At 40.6% G+C, this 12,434-nt stretch overlaps 1 long non-coding RNA gene across 1 annotated transcript in view; it reads left to right on the top strand.

Annotated features, from left to right (window-relative positions):
* The first annotated feature begins 2,313 nt into the window (after positions 1–2,313).
* LOC120884110 (uncharacterized) overlaps positions 2,314–12,434 on the top strand; it is a 75,169-nt gene continuing 65,048 nt past the window's right edge. The window contains exon 1 of the long non-coding RNA XR_013430536.1: positions 2,314–2,427. This is a non-coding gene — a long non-coding RNA (uncharacterized LOC120884110). The remainder of the gene's footprint in view (positions 2,428–12,434) is intronic.

The following is a 12,434-nucleotide window of genomic DNA, read 5'->3' as shown; positions in this document are numbered from 1 at the left end:
TAAATAATCCAATTATTTGGATATCAGAAAGAAAAAAAAATGCACTTTGTGTAGAATTAAGACAAGTAGAATGTGCAATCATAGACTATGTAGCAACTGACCAGTAATATGGATACACATGAAAAAATGATAATTATTTACCCCAAGATATTTGATAGATGCATTCAAGGAGACAATAATTCCTATGCTATTTAAACCATTCTAGAATATAGGAAAATTTGGAAATCCCCCCGATTGTCCAGTTGTCAAAATACTGAACTCAAAACTCCACAATTAGCACTTTAGATATAAAAAAATCATAGGTCAACCTTACTTTTGAGTATAAGTCCAAAAATCCTTGATAAAATTTTAACAAATTATATCCAACAGAATAATAAAGAATGGCTGTTCTGAGTGCCATGGTACATCCCTGTAATATCAGTTAATCAGGAGCCTGAGGCAGCAGGATCACAACCTCAAGGCCAGACTGGGCAAATTAGTAAGATCCTCTCTCTCTCTCCCTCTCTCTCTCTGTCTCTCTCTTACACACACACACACACGCGCGCGCACACACACACACACGAGACTGAGGATGTTGCTCAGAGGTGGAAAGATTATGTATGACTAAGATAGGATTATTCCAGGGATGCAAAGATGCCTTAATATTAATCTATTTTAAATAAAACTCACCACTACAAATACCCAAGCAAAATCATAACATTATCCTGACAGATGTCTCAGAAGAATTTATAAAATTTAATTTCCATTCCTGATTAATTGCAAACATAATTCCTACTAAAATTGAAATATAAAGATATTTTAACTCAATGGATGATATGCATATTAAATAAAAAGCCATAATTATATTTAAATAATAAAACACTAGAGACAGTCCCATTAAAGTCTAGGACAAATTAAACATACTGGCTACTATCATTATCATTTAATAGTATTCTGAGAGTTCCAGAAATAGCACGAGAAAATGTAAGTCTTAAATGTTGGAAAGGAGGAGAAAACAATTTATGTAATTTGCAGATTATATTCTTGATAATTTGGAAAGTGGTAAGTATTTGGAAATTTATTAGCATGAAAGAGTATTTAATAAGGTGGCTAGTTGCAGAATAAATATACAAGCATCAATAGTTTTAATCTATACTAAAACAACAGGTTAGAAAAGATGTAAATAATTCATTCATATAATATTAGAAGTATGTTTAACTCCTGAGAAAATAATCAAACAAAAAGTGGGCAAGAGCTATAGGAAGAAAATGTCTTTCTTCTATGGAAACATGCAAATGATCACTTTAATTAATGTGGATGCCTGACATTTTCTTCAACCAGTAGAAATGATATTAATTTGTAACTTAGATGTAATCACAGTTTAGTTATCTGGGGGACATCAATGTAGAGATGAATACTGGAGCCGTACTGGATCCCCCAGGGAGGTTTTGCAAAGAAGGAGGGTAAGCCCAGAACGTTGAGAAAAAAATTGCATTTCAGGGATGGCATTGAATATATGGGCTGAAAAAGAAGAGATGACAACAATGTCTGAAAGAAAAAGAAAAAAAGCCTAGTGTAGAGTCATTGAATTGTAGGAAAAAGAAGCTGTCCAAGAGCTAAGGTGGTGTGGGAGCAGTGAAAATGCGAAAAGGGCAATTGGGAGAGGGTGCCTTTAAGGAAAGAGGGAGACGTCAATCATGATACATGCTGCCATGGGGAGAGGAAACCAGAGCTTTAGAGGTAGCAGTAAGGAGGTCGATGGCATTTGGGTAAGACCTAGGGTGGGGAAAGACCAGAAGTGAAGATCTGTGCTCATTGTGGGCCATGCTTCATCCCCCACATGATGCAAAGAGACTAAGTGGCCAGGATTTTAAGCTGGAGAGGGGAGGAACACAGGGAACAGATGCTTCCCAGAGCACATTCTTCATTTGTGACTGATCTCTGTTATAGTTTGGATCTTTAATGTCCCCCAAAGGCCCATGTGTTAAAGGCGTGTTCCCAGCTCACAATGCTATTGGAAAGTGGTGAAACCTTTAAGATGTGGGGCCTAGTGGAGAAAGGTCGGTCATTGGGGGTGGACCCTTGGTGTACCCCAGCCCCCTCCTTTCTTTCTCTTTGCTACTTGGGCATCATAAGGTAAATAGCTCCCTGCCATGATGCTCTGCCTTGTCACAGGCCCCAGAGCCACAGGTCCACGTGACCATGGACTGAAACTCCCGAATTTATAAGCTAAAATAAACCATTTCTCCTTATAAGTTGATTCTTTTAGGCATTTTGTTATAGTAACACAAAGCTGACTAACACACTGATAATTCTTTTACAGATAAAGTTGAGAAGCATTGTGAAAGCCAAAGTCAATCTTTTCAAAAACCATTGATAAATGGCAGATGAAGAGCCACTTGCAGAAGGAAAAGAACAGCAAAATTGGGTGTGCTTGCTCTCCTACCAGTGAGTCCTATCCCTAGCATGTTGCTGTAACTTTTCCTACAACCTGTTCATCTGTCTTCAGCAACCAAGGGTGGCACTTTTGAGAGTTTTATCTCTCCCATTCCATGCTAGATTTTAAAATTGTTATAAATAACTTTAGGATATATTTAGACATCATCACAAAAGCAATGGGATATAATTTGCTCTAATTCAGTCCTAGAACTTCTCCTCTCCCTCTACTTTACTGATCTTTGTTGGAAGAGATGCAAGATAATCGTAAAACATGGAATTTGAGAATAGGTAAGAAGGTTTAGAATGACTGATGTAACTATCTGGGAGAGACCATTTCAGATAGAGGAAGCAGCAAGGGTGAAGACCCTGAGAAGAGGACCTGTGAAACTGTTGTAGGAATAGAGGTCAGGGTGACCAGAGAGTGTGGAGGGAGGAGAAGGTAAGTTCACAGGGGGAGCCGGGGACACTGATGGTGTAAGTTGGGAGGTGACTGATACAGAGGTCTAGGGAGGAATGCTGCAGTAAAGAGGGAGGTGGTGAAGAGTAGTCCTCCAACATCGAAAACATTTTGTCCTAAATGACCTGTAGATGGATTAGAAGTCAGGCAAACGTGTTATAGGTGTGTGCACAAGATGGTGCTGCAGATTTCAGGCTCTCTAGCTAATTGCATGGTGGTGTACTTACTGAGATGGGGAAAGGTTGATGTACTAGATGGAACTCAAGCAAATCTGATCCAAAAAAAGGAGGGAGGGCTGGGGCTGTAGCTCAGTGGCAGAACGCTTGCCTAGCGTGTGTGAAGCACTGGATTTGATCCTCTGCACCCTATAAAAATAAACAAAATAAAGGCATTCTGTCCATCTACAACTCCAAAAAAAAATAGAGTGGATGCAAATACACATAAAGTATAACTATAGGTAAGATAGATTTTTGAATATGTTGAATGAAGGCTTTAAATAATTATAGATTCAGTTTTCCTTATCAAAATGCATGGGATCAGACATATTTTGAATTTTGGATTATTTTTGTTCAATTTGGGAATATTTGCATATACTCTAAATAATGAGATATCTTAAGGATGGAACCCAAGTCTAAACAAACTTCATTTATGTTCATGTAGACCTCATACATGTAGCCTGAAAGCAATTTTATCCAACATTTTAAATATTTTTTGTGTGAAACAAAGTTTCATGTTATAAAAATTTTTTACCTGTAGCAATATGTTGGCATTCAAAAAACTTTCAGATTTTGCAGCATTTCAGATTTCAGATTTTTTAGATTAGGGTTGCTCAACCTGTACATGCCAGTATATTAATAAACTAAGTTTAAGTGGAAAATGTTTGAGAAAAAATATCAAAATTGAACAAAGTGTAATGTAAGGTGGGGAAAAAGTACTTTGAAACTAAAATAATTTCTATTATTTCCTCCTCCAAATCTGCATTATGTATATGAATGTTATAGACATATAGATAAATGCATTTCTAGGCCTAGATTGTTTTATATGTCAATTTCATTAATTTTAAGAGAGCATTTTATACATTTCACGGGACAGGAAATGGGAGGTGTGTGTAGAGGGGGTGAGGGAGTAGGATGGGCACTTCCTTGACACACACTTGGTGTTAAAGACAATTAGGGCCACGTCTCTCCTGTATCCAGAAAAGTAATATGCCATCTTTTTCTATTGGAAGATTCCTGATGAAAAGACCTCCGATAGTCCCTTATTCCCGTTGGTTGGAACTATTGTCCTTACAACTTTTGAGTGAGCATCTCCTAGTGTCTGTCCCCGGTGGCTGCAGGGCCTCCCCTATTCTGTGGGCTTGGATTCATCGCGTTCTTCCCTAAGCCACCCTTGTGCCTGCTGGTGGGGGTCTGTTCCTTCATATTCTCCTGTACCTTCTCAGCTCCAAAAAGGGCAGACATTGACTTTGGGCTCCTTCCCACCATCTGGGTTTATTATAAAAAGCTGAGTGGCAAATGAAAGGTCTGGGGAGTGACCAAAGTGGCACAGGAAAGTCTCACTGCAGTTTTAAAAGGTGGGATGGCCATCTGGCCTAGCAAAGACACTCATTTTACATTTCCACTGGAACATGACTGAAGCCATTTACCATTAAGTTCTATTTGAATAAAATGGTAGTAGACATTTAGGTAATATTACAGGGCAATAAATGTTTAAGAGCCTTAGGGGTATGAGCTTTCCAAATGTAGTTCAGACCCAGATGCTAAAAATACTTGTGTGTGTGTGTGTGTGTGTGTGTGTGTGTCTGTGTGTGTAACCTTTTTCAGACTTTTAGCTTTTGCCCACATAATGGAAGAGTTTTCTCCCCCTTTTCCTTTTCTTTCACGTTCTGAATTGTTTAAGAGTTTCCTGGCTACGGTCCCCACCTCCTCCCCTTTTCCCTTTTTTTACTACACTGGGTAGAAGAAGCATGAGGGAAATGTAGTTAAAATTCAAAATGCTTCCCCTTTATCATTACCATGAATCAACACAATAAATGAGCCCCTTCAGAGCACAGTAATAAGAATTTGATAAATCATCAGCCAAAAATTAACTAGATGTCAAAACAATCTTTGGGAAGTGTGATGGATTAGGGGTGATAGCAGCAATTAATCTCCCAGCATGAGTTCACCGGAGAGACACAATGTAGGGAGATGGATGGGGGGGATTCAGGCCTCGCAAGGTCAGGACACTCCTGAAAGGAGTGGGTGGAGGGTGGAAGCTGGTGGAAGAACAGAGAGAGAGAGAGAGAGAGAAGGGGAATCATCTGAGTCTGCAATACCCAGGCACCCAGCAGCTGAGCTAGAGGTCAGTTACGTGCCTTTGAAAAGCCCTGTCTCCAGCTGCTCTCTCTGATGAGGCAAGCACTTTCCCTCTTGCGCTAATAAATGCCACAAGTCGACTCATGGGGATCAACACATGGCCTCCAAGAGGGGGAAGCCTTCAAGGGCTTCATTTAGAGAGCCTGGTAGCTCCTTGTAAACAACAACCAGCAGGAAGAGGAACAGGCGGGGAGGGAAAGGAAGAGAGAACCGGAGTCTGGGAAGAGCCAGAGTGGTAACTGGAGCGCGCCTCAGGAACGCAGGGTTCAGCTCTGGACGTTCCAGGGCGCAGCCCAGGGAGTGCTGATGGGTCCAAGGAAAGAGGAGGGAGGAGAGCCTCCACAGGCGCCAAGCTCATAAATCTGCCCCTTTGGGATGCGGCTGCCTCTTTTATGTGTATTTTTTTTTTCAAGGAGTTTGTAATATTGGAAGAAACAATGTTGGAAACGATATTGGAAGAGGATGCAGGAAAGGTCCTGTCTCCCTCTCCCCAGCAAGCTGGGATCCCCGAGTCAGGCCACATATCTGCATTCTGCCATCACAGGCTCCTGGGCCTACATTGGAAATGTGAGCTGGACTTGGTGCAATGGGTGGCAGTGAGAGACGCAGGAAGGGGAGAAAGAAAGGGACCCGGAGTCCAGCTGAGCCAGTCAGGGGATGAGATCTCAAACTATCCCGGGAAAGCACTTTGTTCTGAAGAGAGCTCCTCCAGGTCCCATATAATGGCTACAATATCGGAGAGACCCAGGTCAGGCCCAGAGGGCTGGCATGGCTATGCTGTTGCCTTACTCCTCCCTGGAAATGGAATTCTTTATTTACTAAAGTTCCTGCAAGATTTACCTGATCAGGCTTTGATGCTGCCCCTGTTAACACGGATAAGTGCTTCCAGGATGGCTTTATAATAATCATAGAGCAATCATAAGCTTGATAACTATCCTATGATTTTTGTTTACAAAGCTCTGTGCGAATCCTAGATCTTCCCCTAGGGTTGGTCTCTCTCTCTCTCTCTCTCTCTCTCTATATATATATATATATATATATATATATACACACATACAAACATATATGTATGTATATATATGATGTGTTAGAATATATTTATATAGCGATGTTATTTATATTTATAACACATATTCCTAATATACAACAACAGAATACTAATGCTTTTTCCTAATGTAGCCTATTCAAAACTCCTCAGTTCTCACATAAGGAAAGTTTAGTCCAGAAAGGTTACATGGTTTGTGAGGTATCAGTAACTCTGTGATAAGGAAAAGAATACCTGTGGCATTCCGCAGCCCAGGTGCTGCTCTGCTCAGCATTGCCTCGGGTCTTTGATTTCCCTAGCTCTGATTTTGGTGATGTGCAGAGAGGCTGCATGACTTAGTATTGTTCCTAACCTAACCTAAAGACACAGCAGCTCTCTAGAACTGAATTTTTTTTTCTTTTAGCAAAGTCTCAGCACTTTCTAGCTGCCAGGAAGGAAGGATGGTAACTTGGTTTATTTTTCAAGATTAAGAGAAAACCCCAAACCTGGAGCATGGAATTGGTTTCCCTGCTATTGAAGTTTAGACCATGATCATCCCTCAAAAGGTCCATGTGACAAAGGCTTGGTTCTTAGGGTGGTTCTACTGGGAGGTGGTGGAGCTTTAGGAGTCAGGGACCAGTGGGAGGCCTCCAGATCCCTGAGATTGTGCCCTCAACAGGACTGTGGGACTTGATCCCTTCCACTCTCCCTCTCTCTCTCTATCTCTTGCTTCCTGGCCAGGAGATGAGCATTTTTGGTCCTCCATGTGCTCCCCACATGATGCGCTGCCTTATCACAGACCCAAAGCAACAGGGCCTATCAATCATGAACTGAAACCTCCAAAACTCTGAGTTAAAACAACCCTTTTCTCGTATAAGTTGATTTATCTTAAGCGTTTGTTAGTCGTGACAGAGAGCTAACAGACCTGCTACTTACTAGAAGCAGGTAGACATTGAGTTAGTTACTTAATTGTTCCATGTGCCAGTTTCCTCATCTGTAAAAGGGGAATAGAAATCATTTTACCTCATCAAGTGTCATGAGGATTGTGTGTGTGTTGTCTCTATGAAGTCCATGAAAAAGTTGGTTAATATTCTAGAGCTGACAACCTTGTCCTTCTTCCACCATCACTGTGACTTCTCCATTGACTCTGTGAACTGGAAACATTTTAAAGCAAAGATGTAGTGCCTATTCATGTTCTTACTCGGTGCCTGAAAGAAAATGGGAAGAAGTATCATGACATCAAATAGGCTAAGGGTGTTCTGGTTGGTGCTATAGCAGAAAGCCCCAGAAGGGCATTGGATTCTGGAAAGACCAAGGTGCTGTTGGGATTGACAGATCCAGATAATTCAGAACTACTCTGGCCTCACTGTACCAATATGGCTTCTAGGATTTCCTCTAGATATTCTGAGGCTGTAGGGTAACACACTTATAAAAACTGGCAGACACAAAAGCATGAATGTGTACCCATAGGTTCCATCTTGCACACACAGTGATACTCACTCACAGATGGAAAGACATGCTAACTTAGCACAGGTGCACATGTTCACACCTAGTTACAGACAGAAACACCTAGGGCAAGATATACTTGGATTCACACACAGCCACATCTACAAATTCAAATGCACATTGCTTTACACACCCAGAGACACACACAGACAAGAAAAGAAACACAGCTGAGGTTTTAGCAGCACTGCACATTTTGCTGAATCTTGATCAGGACTCTTCCTCCAGCATATCACTAGGGGGCAAGCTTGAGATCAGGCACTGGGTACCATCCCTATTCCTTTGCCCAAATTCCTAGTACCAGTGTCAATCTTCTGTGCCCTGGTTGCCTACAAACTGTTCTCTCACCGACCAGGTCAGGAACTGATCCTATAATATGACATATTTATGTGCAACTCAGAGACCAGAATCAGAATTTCTGGGAGACATGGTTTGGTGGGTTGAATTTTGTAATCCCAAAAAAGAATGATAGATTGAAATCCTAATCCTTAGCACCTCTGAATGTGATCTTGTTTGCAACAGGGTTATTGCAGATGAAATTAGTTATGTCAAGATGAGGCTGTAGGGGAGCAGACTGAGCCCCTGAGCCAATGTGATGGTGATGTCCTTATAGAAAGAGACAGCCATAGAGGGAGAAGGTCATGTGATAGCAAAGCCAGGGGCAGAGCAGTGCAGCTCCAAGCCAAGAAATGCCAAGGTCAATGCAAACCTCCAGAGTTGTCAAGAGGCAAGGATGGAGTCTCTATCGTTTTGGGTGGGGAGTGTCCCTGCACACACCTTGATTTTGGACTTTCAGCCTCTGGTGTTCAAGTTTAACTGTTTTCAGCCATCCAGTCTGTGATACTTTGCTAAGTTAGTTCTAGGAAACTAGTACACACATAATTTGAAGAAGAAAATATGACATATTTAATATTTCATTATAGTTTTACATTCAGAAATTAAAACAAAATGTTGTTCTGAGAAAACAACATCCAAAATAAAGAGCAACGTTCTTCCAAACGGCTGCAGATAAGAAGACCATCAGGTCTCGCGTTGGATGGCTCCTTATGCCTTTGGCATAAATGCTGGCGGCCTCATGGTGGCTTCTAAGCCCTGCTGGACCTACCCCTGGTTCTGCTCTGGCCACATGTCCCCTACCTTCATCCTTGCTTGCTCTGTTCCGCAGCACTGGGGCCTTCTTCTTCAGACTCAGCAGGAAAGTTCCTCCTCACATCCTTGCAATCACCTTTTCCTGACTGGGATTTTTTGCCCCCCAAATATCCTATCTCACTCCTTTCAGTCTTTGCTCAACTGTCACCTTCTCTTTGAGTCCTGCAACCCTAAACCCCACAGTCTCCTAATTTCCCCTTACCTTGCTGTCTCCATAGCACTTACTGCCCTACCCCGTAATTGACTTCCTTATGTATATTATCTATCTCCCCATGCAAATGTTAGATCCCAAAGAGGAGGGTATTTCCCCCTTTCTGTTTTGTTCCCTACTGTATTTCCAGTGCCTAGAGTAACATCTGGAATAACTAAGTGCTTGACGCATCTTTCTGAATGAATGGCAACTTCTCTCCTGTGAATCCCTCTCTGGGGAGTGTCAGATCCCTGGGGGTTTAATACTTGCTTGGGGAAGATATAGGTTTAAGTAACTGAGCAGCGTGAAGCTGGACAACCTGTGGAATGAGATGTCCAAGCCAGTGGAGGGAGTCCTGAGCTGGGGGTTGGGGGCTACTCTACTCATAAGTCCAGCTGCTGCCTCATACCTGCTTCAGGGGAATGTTGGGAGGATGATAGAGATGATGCATTTAGGTCCTTAAACAAAAGACATCCTATGGAAATGGAGTGTTATTACATAAACTAAACCCAGAAGTATTTCAGGAAATAGCTGAACTGAATCTCAGCCAGTCTCTTTGCAATCATTTTTCCCGGAGAAATTTAATAGAACAGCCTACAAAACTATGATGCAATTTTCTTTCCTCTTTTCTTTCTTATCAAGTGTTCCTACCTTCTAAATTTCACTACAGGCGCTATCTTCTTCTTCTTCTTCTTTTTTTTTTTTTTGTTCCTAGATGGTAAACAGATCCATGATAAAATTTCTGGATTGGACTGAGGGGTAGTAGCCTGTGCAGATCACTGGGCCATGAAAATGCCTTTAGAATTCCTCTTTTTTCACAGTGGTTTCTACCACAGGGAATAAAATGTATTACTGAGAACAAATGGCTGCATATTTAATTATGTCAAACCCTAAAGCATTTTGGGTTTCGTATTTCAAGCCTTCTTTGTTGTTTAAGGAGTGTTAAGAATTGAACTATATGGTGTTACTTCATTTTAAGAGCAGTAAATGTAACTTGAACAATAGTTGCGAATGTCAGACCTACTGCGTACAGACTCTAAATACTATTTCCTTCTTCCTTTGACTAGTATGTGTGCTATTTAGTGCCCTCTGCTGTCAGGAAGAAGTGTGGTAAAGTTTTGGATTAACTATCAGGAGCACTTAAATCACACAGTTTTGATTTTTTTTTTTAACTTAAACTGATTTTAGTGCAAATATTAACTGATGCCTATTACGATCCTGAATCCTACCAAGGTACTGTTAAATGGCTCTCACTGAACTGCTGGTTTACGAAAGCTCCTAACAAGTAAAGGTTAACTTGGAAAAGTTGATCTGTTCTGTTTCTTTGTGGTTTTTTTTGGGGGGGGGCAGGGAGGGGAGAGGTGACCAGGGATTGAACTCAGGGGTACTGGACTTCTAAGCCACATCCCCAGCCCTATTTTTAAATTTTATTTAGAGACAGAGTCTGACTGAATTGCTTAGTGCTTTGCTTTTGCTGAGGTTGGCTTTGAAATCACAATCCTCCTGCTTCAGCCTCCCAAGCTGCTGGGATTACAGGCGTGCTTTCTGAACCCTGGGCATGGTCTAGATAAAGTAGGAAAATGGAAAAATCAGGCAGATGTGTCACAGATTATGAAGTAATAACTCAGAGTATGGCCTGTACTTCAAAACTAACTGAGGATGGCTCTGGAAACTTCTCTAATCAGTCCTGGTTGAGTTCCATAGACATAACTTAGTCTTCTATGGTTACATATTAAGGCTTTTATCCAAATTAACCAAATTTATCAAATTTATGCTCTTATAATTACTACTTTTAAAAATTATTTTTACCTATGGAAGAGAATGTTGTAAAAGTAACTTAGTCTTTGGAAGTCGGAGCCAGGTTAAACAAATCTAGGTTTCTCCTTCATTAACTGTTGAATATTAGGCATGAGTGATGTTCAGCTTAGGTTTCCGTATCTGAAGGCAAATGACACCTACTCCACAGGATCATTTGCTTATTATTATTTTGTAAGATTAATTGAGAAAATGTACACAAAATCTCTTATTAAGGACTCTGGCATATTAAGCACCAAGTTAAAAATTACTTCTTTTAAAAAAATTTCTGTTTTATGTTTGATTCTAATTCCATGCTTCAATCATATCTCATTCCTAAATTCAAATAAAGAATTTCCTAAACATCTTTATCTTTTTTTCTTTACTATGATATTATCTTGGCTTATAATAGTAAGCCTACATACAGGAAGCAAAGGGGAAAGAGAGAAAATAGAGAGAGGAGAAGATGAGAGATGGCTACAGGGACACTTGCAATTTTTATTATTTTGATTCTTGTTCCTGCTAAAAACATGAAATAGGAAAGCATTTAGCTGGCAGATCACAGTGAAATGTATGTCCTTGGCTAAGAAAGATGTAACTGGGGCTCAGATAAGATACAGCTACTCAAACGAAATATAAGGAAAAGTGATTCATCTGGAGGGGAAATATCACAAGTTTCCAGATTTACCAATTTTAAGTAAAATTATCCTTGAGTAATATTTAAGCATGAGAGATAAATGAAATCTCCTCAATTCTATTGATAAGTCAAAACATTCAGTGTTTGTGCTTTTATTTCCTGTGGCCCTGAAAGTTCAGAATAACTGCTCTGAAAACTAGCAGAGCAAAGAAATCAACATTTCCTGCCCCCCGCCTTCTGAAAGTCAGTTGAAAAACACAGGATGGTTCCTGTCACACACACAAAGCCGTTATGCCACATATTATTGCTCTTGAAGGTAACTTCTGAGGACAAGACATCCATTCTAGAAATTTCTTAATCATTAGATAGACTTATTTTCGGACATCTGAGTGAACACTAAGAAGTTCTTCCAGGAAAATCTGAAGTGCTTTCTGTCTGTGGGGTCCCATGTATTTCCCAAAACTGGGTGACTGGAGTTGTCTGTTGGTTTCTAGAAAAAGGGTTCTGAGTTACATTATCTCTTCAGTATCTTGCCAACATTAGAATTCTCTGATCTTTCAACTATTTTACCAGAGTGATGGAAATAAAAAGTGGAGAAAGTAGGTGGAAGAAAGTCTTAGAATTTTTCACCTCTAGGCCTATGTCCACCCTTATTTCAGCATGTCTCAACCCTCATAAACCATTTCAGCAGAAGGAAAGCTGCGGAGACTTGAAAGTGAATTTTATATGATGCTGGTATAACCTGGGACACACACAAGGAAAATAAGTTTTCAAAGAATTGAAGCTCGGGTGTAACTCAGTGGTAGAGCATGTGCTTAGCATACATGAGGCCCTGAGTTCAACCCCAAACAAAAATAAAACAGGACAAAATTGTGTTATTTGTGGGTAGATCAAGTCATAGGAAA

This window comes from Ictidomys tridecemlineatus, chromosome 14 (assembly GCF_052094955.1).
Source record: "Ictidomys tridecemlineatus isolate mIctTri1 chromosome 14, mIctTri1.hap1, whole genome shotgun sequence".
In the NCBI taxonomy this organism is placed as follows: domain Eukaryota; kingdom Metazoa; phylum Chordata; class Mammalia; order Rodentia; family Sciuridae; genus Ictidomys; species Ictidomys tridecemlineatus.
The sequence above is the reverse complement of the archived record's forward strand: the minus strand, read 5'-3'. Positions and strand labels throughout refer to the sequence as shown.